This window comes from Hetaerina americana, unplaced genomic scaffold (assembly GCF_022747635.1).
Source record: "Hetaerina americana unplaced genomic scaffold, ioHetAmer1.1.p SCAF_112, whole genome shotgun sequence".
NCBI classification, from domain to species: domain Eukaryota; kingdom Metazoa; phylum Arthropoda; class Insecta; order Odonata; family Calopterygidae; genus Hetaerina; species Hetaerina americana.
This window is the reverse complement of record NW_027286204.1, coordinates 463,273-476,751: the sequence shown is the minus strand read 5'-3', so window position 1 is coordinate 476,751 and position 13,479 is coordinate 463,273.

Here is a 13,479-nt window from a genome sequence, read left to right as displayed (position 1 = left end):
AACTTCTAACTTTGTGACTAGTTTATTATGAGGTAATTTGTTGAAGGCTTTTTTAAAATCTAGAAAAACCCATCCACTGGAATATTTCTCTCTCCCGAAACAAAGATATCATGAACAAAATGTAGAAGCTGTCTCGCAGGATTTCACCTTTAGGAAACCGGGCTGATTTTTCATTAATAACTCTTAACTACCAAGGCATTCAACTCTCGAGCTAGCGACTGTATGTTCCATGACCTTGCATGATATGAATGCGATGGAAATAGGTCTGTTATTGCTCAGTTCCTACGGGTCTCTTTTCTTAAAAATTGATGTAACCACAAATATTCAATTGTTCCCGGCTCAGCTTTGTGGAAGTTCATGTTCATTAAATGAAGAACTCAAACTTGTTGTGTGTAAATAAAGAACAGTGGAAATATACATTGTCTTCTTCATTTAATGAGATGTTACCTTACCCATTTTCCAATCACTGGGCACATAATAATAGGGTTAATTTCTTTCAGCAAACGTTCTATTCCAGGATATGAACTTTCAATTTTGGGCATTGGTCAAGCATCATTACTTCCATTTTCTTATGGTTAATCCTCATCCCATATTTCTCGAATCGTTTCTTTATAATATTCAATAATAACTGCAATTCTTTGGCTGTCTGACTTACAAGTACTTCATCATATGCAAATCTTACTCTTTTGTAAAAAAACCAAAAAAATCTTTTGTACTCTTTTACTGATATTTTCTCAAAAAAAAAAACTTTGCCGCATGTGAAATTTAGCTTATCATTCTATAGTCCTCACATACAGCTGCTTTGCACATTTTCAGAATGCTATTAAAACTGCCTCAAGTAAATATGTGTTATGGAAAATTCCTTCTCCATAAATACTATACTTGAGTTCAAAGAATTCCTTCCATTGTTCAAAGAATTCCATTGCTCCCAAAAGTCTTTAGTAAGTCCACGGGGTTATTTTCTATTCGACTTCAACTCGCTTAGTGCTTTTACTTTCTTGCTAATTAGTATCCCTGAATATAGGCTATGCATCATACATCTTTTCTATTTCTAAAGTGGATGGCATAGCATATTTACCATAGAGCTCTTCCTCCTACCTTCCTTAATTCTCTTCTGACTTCAGTATTAAATATCCATCTTATGTCTTATAGTCGGTATAGTTTTACGATTGATGTACCTATCATATGCCGTAAAATCATCATTTCTGTTTAATAAATTCAAAACGTGAGGCACGTAATGGAAAGCACTGTATGATGCCCACTTACATCCAAAAAGTTAGCAAGAATTGTCAATGCTTTCGACAACACTAGAGACTTCTATAAATGCATTTTCTGCTCTGCCCAGGTGACAGTCATTTCTAATTAATTTGGATTATATAAACCTCAAGTCAAAATATTATTTACAATATCCTTCGTATAACAAGTCCCGATGCAGGCAAACAACATTTTATAAAAACTAACTTTAGTGCTGTCATCGTCTATCTACAGCATTGTCTGTCTATCTATAGATGGTATCGTCTGAAATGTGACTTCCCATTTGCTGTTCCATGTGACCAAATGAATTAATTTAACTGGCGTGATGGAAATAGCACTTCACTCCAGCTCTCACGGTGTCCATTGTTTTAGCTATTAATCTCACATTAAGATGTCCATCATTTCAAGTGGAAAGCATTAATGTGCTCATAATGGCCAAAATGATTGAACACTTTGGAATGAATTGGGAATAGTGGACTTGTTGCAATCTTTTTTACATCCTTCTCTGTCCTCCTCTAACAATGAATGCCAAAACAACAAGAGCAAGAGCATAGGTTGCATTTTAGTGAAATAAATCTGAAAGTTCCACCCAAAGCATGTTGAAGACAGCACTGACAAAGGAATTGTTTTGGCATTCGATTTTGGATGAAGATTGAAAAGAAGCTAAGAAAGCTGAAGGATTTTATGAAGCAAAAATTTTAATTTTAGGAGGCAAGCGCTTTCATGAAAATAGTTAGCTTATGTAAAACATTAAATGGGGCTGAACATTCACTGTGCATCGCAATACCCAATCTCCCGAGGACTCTCAATCCATTTTGGGCGATTCAGTACTGGGAGGATTTTGACCATTCCCATATTTAGATAATTTTCATGGAAATTTGTTCATACATGAGTTTCATGTTCTCTATACAACTCAAAAAAATACTACAAATTTATTTCTAGAGGAATCCATTCTTACTAATCCCCCTCATGAGGTAGTAAGGCTCTGTCCAAAACTGTGTGGCAATATATCAGCTGAGAAAAAATCAAAGAGGCTCGAAGAAAACCATATAACCATAAGAAAAGACAAAAAAAGACATATCTCAACTTAAATCCGCCGAATAATTGAATCAAAGTAATCATCAACATAATCCAGTCACATAGATGGCACATTTACAAAGTGTTGAATTGAAAGTACAATTCTGTATGCAACAAGAATTAATATGCAGCAAAAAAGTTGAAAGCGCTGAAATCATGTGAAATATTGCATTCTGGGTATTTCTTTGATAAAATAAAGTATGAAATTTCATTTCCAGGATAAACATGCAATTGAGCAAACTTTGGTTAGAGATGCTAATGATAGATGACCTCGCCAGGGCCTTGGAAATGCCTCCCAGCTGGGCTATGGACACAACTGCAGCAGCGGAGGCCTCAATTATAAACCAACTTGGCAACCTGGACAGAGGCCAGTTCTAATTTCCTGAAATTTGAACGGTGAAAGTGGCTCTTTACAGGGATATTAAACCTTGCAAATTATTTCAGGCTCTTTCTCCCACAAAACTGTTGGCTATTAAATCCACTGTAGAGCCATCAAAACTGGGTAAGAATTCAATGCCTCTGCATTGGGTGGCATCTGAGCTGGGAGAGCGATGCCCTTCAGGAATACTATATATGTATCCAATGCACATAACGGCAAAACTACCACGAAGCAGTTGTCTCCAAGGGAAGTGGAACACTTGACTTGTGAGAATACCATATTTTAGCATTGACATTAAGTGATGTTGTTTTATGCATTATCACATAATATCTAATAATCATGTTAGATTCATTATGCAATACTTAGAAAGTCTGAAATGATATCATACATATTAATTTTTATGACCATGATTTGTTACAATATTCTCATCATTGTAATTTATTTTCAGGACTTTTTGTTGAGGAATTGGGGAGTAGAGGGAAGTTGGAAGACTATATGTTTGAACAGAAACAGAAATGCCATCAGTGGATGCATGAAAGGCATAAACATGAAGCAGTAAAAACTAGAGAAAATAGCACGTAGTGGTAAAATAAATGTCATAATTTATACCAATTGCCTTTAATTGTTCATACCTTATTAAATAGTGCCATTGTTACGGTCAAATTTAGGACATCTCGGCAGAATGCCCCAAGGAATCTCTATAGGAATTCAAAAAAAAGCGTTTCAATATTTCAAGAAATCTCGACGGAATTACCAAAGGAATTCTGTGCGTATATGATCAAAGAACTTGTAGAGAATTTTTTAGCAGGGCAGTACTGCTTATATAGTGACCACAGCATCGTCCCCATGGGTTATCAATCTGAGACAAGTTTTTAGCTCTCGTCCAAGTTATCCTGCCACCAAAGAACATCACTCCTGAGCTCCTGCTGCCCTTACCCTAAGCTAATTATGAATCAGAATTCAACCAGGGGAGCTCTCAACAGATCTTTTACTGAACCATTCAACGGTGCTGTCATTTTCCAAATCTCAAATTGAGTTTGCCTATATGGTGGATATGTTTTCACTTGCCCCATTCACCCAATTCCTGTCATTCCTGCACTGCACCACCTTATCCCATACCTTCATTTTTCTTTAATCAGCCACTTTAATTGTGCATATATTGTCCTGAAACACAATCTTTGAGTTCTTTCTCCTTCCCATCATCTTGTAAACTTGACTACGTTTATATTAAGATACGAGTAGAGAGAATGAGGACCCCTGCATTTCTCATTTTTTTATTCCAGACTTTTCACTGAATGCAATTACTGCTGCATACTTATACCTTCTGAATAAACCCTGTATCAATATTTTGCTGTCAGAGTTCATTCCAATTTTATTGAGAATAAACTTCTCTTCACTCCATAAAATGCAGAAATATGCCCTCACCAGATCCATGAACTCAACCAAGGTCTTCTGTACTTTCTCTATGATATGTCTATGGCTAAGTAGAACTTTGCTTGTTTGCTACATTTTATATCTACATATGTAAAATACCCTGCAAGCTGTAACAAGGATGTGTAGCAGGGGGCGTTTGGTCATCAACCATTCAACTTCTATTCCACTATTTCCATGGGCAACTGGCACCCCTTGATCCACAGGGAGGCCGCGCAGGAAGGGAGGTGTCTGGACCCTATTCTTGCAACACCCATTATTCACACCAAAAATGTTATACTGTTAGTAACTACTCCACCGACTGCAATAAGAAGACAAATGTAAAAACCCATTTAAAAGAGCAGGCTCACAGGCAACAAAGCCATCAATCAGCGGGCATCATTCCACTTATGCAGGACTGACAATTCACAAATGAATTAGATCTACAATCTTATTTTTCCATGAAAGCCTACCACTCGGCCTTGGACTGCATGGTGGAGACGGTTAGGATGTCAGCCATCCATGAAGTGAGTTGAGGGCTGTTGTAACTGCCGTGTTACCAACTATTCTTGCCAGTGCCCACCCAGTTCCATCCGAGTGTTTTCCCCTTGAGTTGTTGTTGATTCAAATTGTGCATGGGAAAAATGATGGCTTGAATCTTGCCCTTTTGCAGTCTATCTCTCTTAATTTATAGCAATTGTCTGTCCTGCTTATGTGATTGGGGGGCTGAATTAAATCTTCTATGTCAGATGCAAAAGCGCACATGATCGGTATCTTTGCAATAGATTTAGTCTAGTTATGAGTCTTCCCCTATCTATTAGTTCCCATCCTAGATCTGGCAGCACATGAGCGACGCCTTTTGTTCTTTTGTATGAGTATTCCTCTGGCGGCTCTTCTCTGACTCTTTGTCAGCATATCATATCCTTTATATTAATCTTGTAGTAAATACGCTCCCACTTTTCCTCTTCATTTATGATATTACGAGGGTAATCTACGAAGATAGAGGTACTGGAGCATATAGTTATTAAGGCGATTGTTGATGGGATAATCCGTAAGAGATGCATTGCCGTGTCGCGAACGTTTTCACATCTCTCGCACTGCTCATGAATTTGTGCCCCCGCTCAGAACGGCTTTTTCCCCTGACTAAATGGGTTCGAGAGGTGCTCAAATGCCATGGAAGACACGAGTCTCTGTTTAGGGATCGCAGGGGACGACGATGGCAATCCAGGATGGGACGGCCAGGCAAACGCCCCCCCCCCCCCCCCCGGGCCCCTGGCAGCCGCGGATCCGGTATTGATCCCCGCCTCAGAAATGACCGCCGCTTTCGAAAGTATTCTACCAGCAAGTGCTCAGAGCGGTCGGTCGATGCAACAAAAGTCGCTTTTCTCCAGAATCGCGTGATCCATTCCCCCGAAATTGGGGCACGGACACAGATTTTGCGTGTCGAAAGGAGCTGAAGCGAAGGTTAGGGCAAAAGATCAATTGTGACGCCTTGGAAAACGACATCGGCCACAATAATGACTTTTCCACCCCAGTCAAAGGTCGGGCCACGAGCGACGCTTGGAATGACAGGGAGGCAAGTATAATTAGCTTACAAAAAACTTAATAAACTGTTAATCTAAACCATGATATTTTAGAAAGGCTTCTCGCTTCCGTTTATTTAAATATATTCGCTGCTTAAAATGGCCGATTTCATGCGCGCTCTCATGGCGAGAGAAAAAATGTGACGGGGTCGCTCACCCCCCATCCATCCTTTGCCTCCGAGGACTTGAAAGGACCTTCCCACAATATATCTCCTGCATCAATCATTCAGTTTGTTCTTCTGAGAGATCAAATGTACACGCTTGTGTGTGTGCCCCTGAAAAAACCTCTACCACGGTCATGTTGAAGGGCAATGCCAGTTAAGGCAATAACCTTGCCAGTTATCCCTTGAAACTACTCATCCGACTACGAATCCTGGACAATTTCCTTCTCTGGTCACTTGGCACAGAATCCTTGAACTCCTTCATATACGCCCTTAGTAATTCCTCCTTTCTCCCTTTATTTCTTTTACGACCACCATTTCTTCTCTAAAATAACTTTTCTCGATGTCGACAAATCCGTCAACAATAACCAATTTCACATCTCTGTGGATATCAGATACACACACAAACAGCAATACCCTCATAACGGCAGCTGCTATCATCCCACAAACGCTTTCACCCACACTCCCTCTCTATTCAATACGATTTTAATAACTCCCACCTGCTATGTGGGTACCCGTTATCAATCCACAAAAAATCCGCAAACACTCTTCAACATTCAAGCCCTGGTCCACCAAGACCCCAACCTACTCCTACCTGTACCAACTATTTCTCGGGCGTTGTTGTGATAAACTTAGTAGCTTATCCAACATATTAGAGCAGCTAAGCTGGGAATCACACGAGGAACGAAGGATAAATTATAGACTGAAGCTCTTGCATAAATTGGAAGGACGTCCCTTAAGAAGTGATGTTGTAAAAGTGTTATTACCCCCATCGTACTACGGTAGGATATATCATGTCAATACAACTAGAGAGATTAAGTGTAGAAGGGGCTCATTAAAGATGTCATTTTTTCCACGAAAGATAAGGGATCAGAACAACATTGCCCGACCGCGCTTGGATCATATTCGGGTCAAAATTAGTCTGGCGTTTAGTCACCCCTGCCACACACCTAACGTGGCTTGTAAGGTACTAAAATATCAAACATTCTGCAAAACTTCTCCCTCGCCAGGCCCTGTCACAAAACATGCCTCCCTCCGTCATGTCTCATTCAATAAGGGTTACAATTTCCATAATTTCCTCATTTCCACCCAACGACTGTACCATCAAACTTAAAACCCTTAAGCAGGCCTACAATATGGCTTGGTGAAACTTTCCGGCACCCAGCACTCACTGTCCCTTCCCCCCCCTTTTCCATTTTCCTACCACTCCTTCAACTTCCCAATCAAGCCTCTCTCTCTCGCCCTTCCACAGAAGAAGGTTACGTCACCAAACATTTCGATCAATCCTGGTTTGTTTATCGTGTTGTGTTCTGCAATCATCACTTACTTATGTAATCATTAGAAGAGTCCCTCACTGACGCCGTTTTATTTTGGGCCCGCTACACTGACGACCTGGGGCCCCTATTCCCACTCCAAATTCACTGCCTTATTCATTTCCTCCCCCTTCGTCTCCTTTCACCTCTTCGTCCTCCGAAATCATCTTTTTAGAAGACACTCCCGTCCCAACAACCAGTTCCCCGCCTCTATTCACATCAAACCTTCCGAATGTACCGCCATTTCAACAGCTGCCACTCTCCACACCCTCAATCCCTATTCATTCCCTCAAACCCTACCTATCGCCTTTACCATAAACTTTTATCACTCAACCCACGATTGTAAAACATCTAAGCCCACAAGTCGACCTGTAAAACCTTACAAAAAATTAAAATTTATTAGAAGAGTACTAGGTAATGATGAAAATGTCAAGGGCAAATGTTATCATTTTTCGCTGGTTAGGCCTCATATGCTGTAAGTAATAAATGGGATCCTCACAAAGTTGGATTTATTGCCGAATTGGATTGCGCGCAGCGTAGAGGAGCTATATTTGTAAAATGTTGTTATGATAAACTTAGTAGCGTATCCAAAATAATAGAGCAGCTAGGCTGGGAAACACTCACGGTGCGTAGGGTAAATTACAGATTGAAACTCTTGTAAAAATTAGAAGGAGGTCTCCTCAGCAGTGATGCTGAAAATGTATTATTAGCCCGACGCCAGCCAGCCAGCCTACGCCATCGGTGTAGACGGCCGAAGGACAATGCTATACAAGGTCTGTTCAAAAAGTATCACAAATTTTGAATTTCCGCGAGTTGCGTAAGCTTGATTTTCGATTTTTATGTGGCATTATGTATGGCACTTATGTCTCTCTCCCTTATGCCGAAAGGTTCAGCCATTTTGAATGTTCAGTTAATTGTTGACAGCTGTTTTGCTTGGACGTGTCTTGGCTTGTCTTCGATTTTTGACTGAGCCAACGAATGGGTCGAAGAATATGTATCAAATTTTGTGTGAAAAACGTAATTGAGTGCGCGGACGCATTCAGTTTGTTCACTGTGGCATATGGAGAAGCTACGTTGGACCGTAGAAACGTTTATCGGCGGTACAAGATGTGGTCAGAGAGCCAAGAAGATGTGAACGACGAAGAGCGTGCCGGACGCCCGAGCTCGTCAACGACAGACGAAAACATCGATGAAGTGAAGAAAATAGTATTGGCCAATCGTCGAATCACCGTAAGAGAAGTTGCTGAGGACCTAAACATATCGATTGGCTCGTGTCATTCGATTATTACCAATGATTATGGCATGACACGGATCGCCGCGAAATTCGTACCAAAATTGCTCAATTTTAACCAAAAACAGCAACGCATTAACATTGCTAATGAGACGTTGAACTCTGTCCGCGGCGACTGAAATTTACTCCAGAGGGTCATAACTGGTGACGAATCATGAGTTTATGGTTATGACGTGCAAACTAAATCTCAATCATCCTAATGGAAGCTGCAGCACGAGCCAAGACCGAAAAAAGCGCGCCAAGTTCGGTCGAATGTGAAAGTTTTGCTTACAGTTTTCTTTGAATGCAGGGGCGTAGTGCATCATGAGTTCTTGCTACAGGGTAGAACGGTAAATAAGGAATACTACCGGCAAGTTATGCGCAATTTGCGCGAAGCAATCCGCCACAAACGCCCGGATTGGTGGAGGAACAAAAATTGGCTTTTGCACCATGACAACGCCCCCGCTCACACATCGTTACTTCTGCGCAAATGTTTGGCCAAAAACAACACACTAATGATGCCGCAGTTTTCCCCAGATCTGGCCCCCAGGCTTTTTCTTGTTCCTGAAACTAAAGAGGTCCATGATAGGACGATGCTATGCTACGATAAACGAGATAAAAACTGTATCGAAGGAGGAGTTGAACAAGATCACAAAAAATGATTTTTTGGCGTGCTTCGAGGATTGGAAAAAACATTGGCACAAGGGGATAATATCTAATGGGCATTGTTTGGAAGGGAACAAAATATTAAGCCTAAAAAATCCTCCAGGCCTGATTAAATACACGCTCGTATATTTAAGAATCTAGTTTCGGAAATTGCGCCGTATCTAGAAATCATATTTAAGAAGTCGCTGGTAGATCACAATGTTCCTGGAGATTGGAAAACAGGCAACGTAACACCAATATTTGAAAGCGGAGACAAGGAGGAACCGAGCAATTATCGACCTATTTCCCTCACATCCATTTTGTGCAAGATTATGGAACATATTCCGTATACTTCGATCGTGAGAAACATCAATAATCAGGAGTTATCAATGAAAAATCAGCACGGTTTCCGATTGCTGTAATAAGGTCACTAATAGAGAGGAATATAGAATACAATCAGGATATATTTGTGTGCTTCGTAGATTTTGATGAGGCATTCGATTGAGTGGATTTCATGTAATCAATGAATTTAATGCACAGAAAATTTGAGTAGATTGGTGAGATAAACGACTTATTCAAAACTTATGCATGTCTCAGACTGCTCAAGTGCAATTGGTGAGCAGTTTGCAGTTGGGCAGCATTATGTAGATGAGCTCAGAAGGTAATCATTATAATCTGAACATTTCAATGAGGACATGAAGGAAATGGTTGAAGTGGAATGGGAAGAACTGGAGATAGGAATGAAAGTCAGCAAGAGTATCAGACTAGTGGATGATCAACTTTTTACAAGCCATACGGCTAAGCAGTTGTAGCCATTTGTGTAGCGACCTGTACAGCCTGCGTATCTGCTAACAAAAGATGTGCCAATAAGCAGAGTAGAAGGCACTTCTATCTACATCTACATCACACCACACAAGCTGCCACAAGGGCATGTGGCAGGGGGTGTTAGGTCACCACCCGTAAAAAGGAACAATACCACATGCAAAAACAACAACATGGAAAACTACACACACAGCAGCGCACACACTCATGAAAAAATCCCTTCACCCAACACTCATGCAAACACATATACCTTAAAACAACAAACAACTGCACCCCAGGATGCAGCACGAAAGCCATCCAACAACACGCAAGCCAGGAATCAACAAGCAAGAATGCAAAACTCCACCACCACATGACCATGCAACACAAAACGCTCTTCCCCTCAAGGAGACTGTGATAGGCAAGGAATGCAACCCAACATTGCAGGTAGCGGGCAGTTCCGCCCACGGAGAGGGACGAGGGATCAAAGGGGAGACTTAAAAACAGATGAACAGAGGGTTAATGAGGTCATTTGGAAAGAATGGGTTATGATAACAAATACATGAGGTTAGTGAAAGAGCATGCAATGGAGAAGAACTAATTATTCCCTAGATGCTGAGGATGGCAAGTGGAATTTTGGCTATCTATAAACCCTGCAGATGCTATCCCATATTGTCCGTGGGAAGAAGGAGTCCTTGAGTTGGCTAGTTCTGGCATCTAATTCCCGAATTTTATATACATGATCCAAGCGACCAATGTATGTAGGAGTGCAAGTAATTTGCAAGACCTCAGCACTGAAATATGTAGATCTGAATTTATTTAGTAATTTCAATCTTGCATTGCATCGTCTCTCTTCCAATGATTCCCACCCCAAATCCATAAGCATTTCGGTGACGCTTTTCATTTTATTGTAAGAATTTTTAACAAAATGAGCTGCCCGGTTTGAACCTTCTCGATTTCCCAAATAAGGCCTTTTCCACTCGGATCCCAAACACTATATGCATATTCTAAATGAGGCCTTACAAGAGCATGGTAACAACGTTCCTTGACCTTCGAGTCACTTTTGCCAACAGAGTGTCCAATAAATCCCAATTATTAACATGCTTGACCGCAGACTTTACGTATGTGAGTCCCCCAAGTTACGTCTTTTGTGAATGTAACACCTAGGTATTTTACCGTATCAACTACTGCTAGGTCACCTCCAGCTAATTTGTAAGAAAATCCCGTTGATCTTTTAAAAAAATTTACCACCGAACATTTATTATAATTTAATGACAATCCCCATTTAGAACACCATTTAGTAATACAATCTAAATCCTGCACTAGAATAAAACGATTCTCATCCCCAGATATCTCCCGATATATCACCGTGTTATCCATGAACATCCTAATCTTTCTTTTCACTTTGCAGTTCAAATTGTAACAAAAATCAAGAAAAGCAACGGCCTGATTACAATTCCCTGAGATACCCCTGAGGTGACTTGTACGCTGTTGGAACTAGTGCCATCAAGGGCCACCCTTTGTTCCCGCTCTGAAAGAAAGTCTTCAACGCAATTTCTTTTGACCTTGCTTATACCTTCAACCTTTATTCCACCCGTAATACGTTGGGGTTCGTATTATGTTCTTGATGTGATCGGAAAAGGACCCATCTTTAAATGTATTTAATAAGTTTAATCTATGTTGTAAACGCCGCTGTGTAAGGGAATCCCAGCCTAAATTATCTAGCAAAGTAGTTACGCTACTGCGTTGATCATAACAATTTTTGACAATTCCAGCCCCCCTCCGCTGAACTCGATCCAATTCCGAAAATCAATTTATCTCTTGAGGATCCCATATACTGGCAGCATACTCTAGGTGGGGCCTGACTAGGGCAAGAAAACATCGTTCCTTCACTTTTTCGTCACATTTACCCAGCACTCTTTTTACAAATCCCAATTTTTTATTAGCACGACCGCATATTTCCCGTACGTGCTTTCCCCAGGACAGATCGTGAGTAATTGTAACACCCAAGTATTTAAAGGAATCCACCCTCGTGATTTCTATTTGTTTCACTTTCTAACTAAATGGGGGGGTGTTACTCTTTTCCCAAAAATGTATTACTATGCATTTTTTCAAATTTAACAATTTCCATGTATCGCACCAAGTCTGGATTGCATTTAGGTCGTTAGCTAACGTGACTCTGTCATCGCGACTTCGAATGTCCCCATAAATCACCGCATCGTCAGCAAAAAGACGGAGCCTGCTATTAACCACGGCGCTGAGAAACAAGAGGGGGCCTATGACACTTACCTGTGGTACACCCGACGTGACCTTGACAGTATCGGATGATACACCGTCCAGGACGATTGTTTGAACACGATTTTTTAAAAATTGTCTAATCCAGCATATAACACTCCCGTGTATTCCATAAGTTTCCAACTTCACGAGTAACTTGCAATGAGGGACTTTATCAAAAGCTTTTTTAAAATCTAGGAATATCGCATCAACTGGAATATTACTCTCACGGGAATGCATTATATCATGAACAAAGAGTGCGAGTTGAGTTTCGCAGGATCTACATTTACGGAACACATGTTGGTTATTAATCAATAAATCTTGGCTATCGAGGTACCTCATTATGGAACTAACAATGCTTTGCTCAAAAATCTTACAGGACATGGAGGTGAGCAATATTGGCCTATAATTACTGGGGTCCTCCCGGTCTCCGTTTTTAAATATGGGTGTCACAGAAGCTATCTTCCAGCCGCTTGGCACGCTTTCTTCTGCTAATGATTTCTTAAATATTGTATTAAGATAAGGGGCAATTTCAGACGACAGTTCTTTATACACGCAAGCCGGTATCTCATCAGGTCCTGGAGATTTGTTGGGGTCGATATTTTTAAGGAGTAACTCTATTCCGCGGGTGGAAAAGTCGATTGCATGCATTGGCTGTAGAAATGTTTCCGGAAGGTTCTTTGGTATATTCTGGGAGCATTTGTTGAAAACACTGTGGAAGAATGAGTTTAATATGTTGGCTTTATCTAACCTACTTGTTACTTTATCCCCTTTTTCGCCGTTCATTGAGTTTACAGTGGACTTTTTTCCCTGCACTTCCCTGACGTAGGATCAAAACATCTTTGGGTTATCGTTTAAATGTTCACCTAATTTTTTCCTTTTGAATTCCTCTAGCGCCTTCCGGAAGGCCTTCTTGGCAGTGGACCTAGATGCTTTGTAATTCTGTAAGGTTTCGTTGATTTTATCAGGGGAGGAATCTTTAACCGTGTTTTTCATTCTGGCATGGCACGCCCTTTGCCGTCTGAGTGATTTCCGAACTTCAGAGTTGTACCAACGGGGTTCCTTATTCTCTCTTATATATTTACTTGGTATGAATCTCTGTATTGCTGAACGTGTTATCGCAAGAAAATTATTCCAGGTATCCTCGACACTCCTGGTTTTGCTTAATTCGTCAAATCTAAGAAGGGAACAGTTTAACTCACATTTTAAGCCATCATAGTCCTTTATTGAATAAATAAATTTTTCTCTTAGGTTTGTTAACTTTTTCCACGCTTAGGGAAAATTTAGCGTTTACAGCCGTGTGATCACTGAT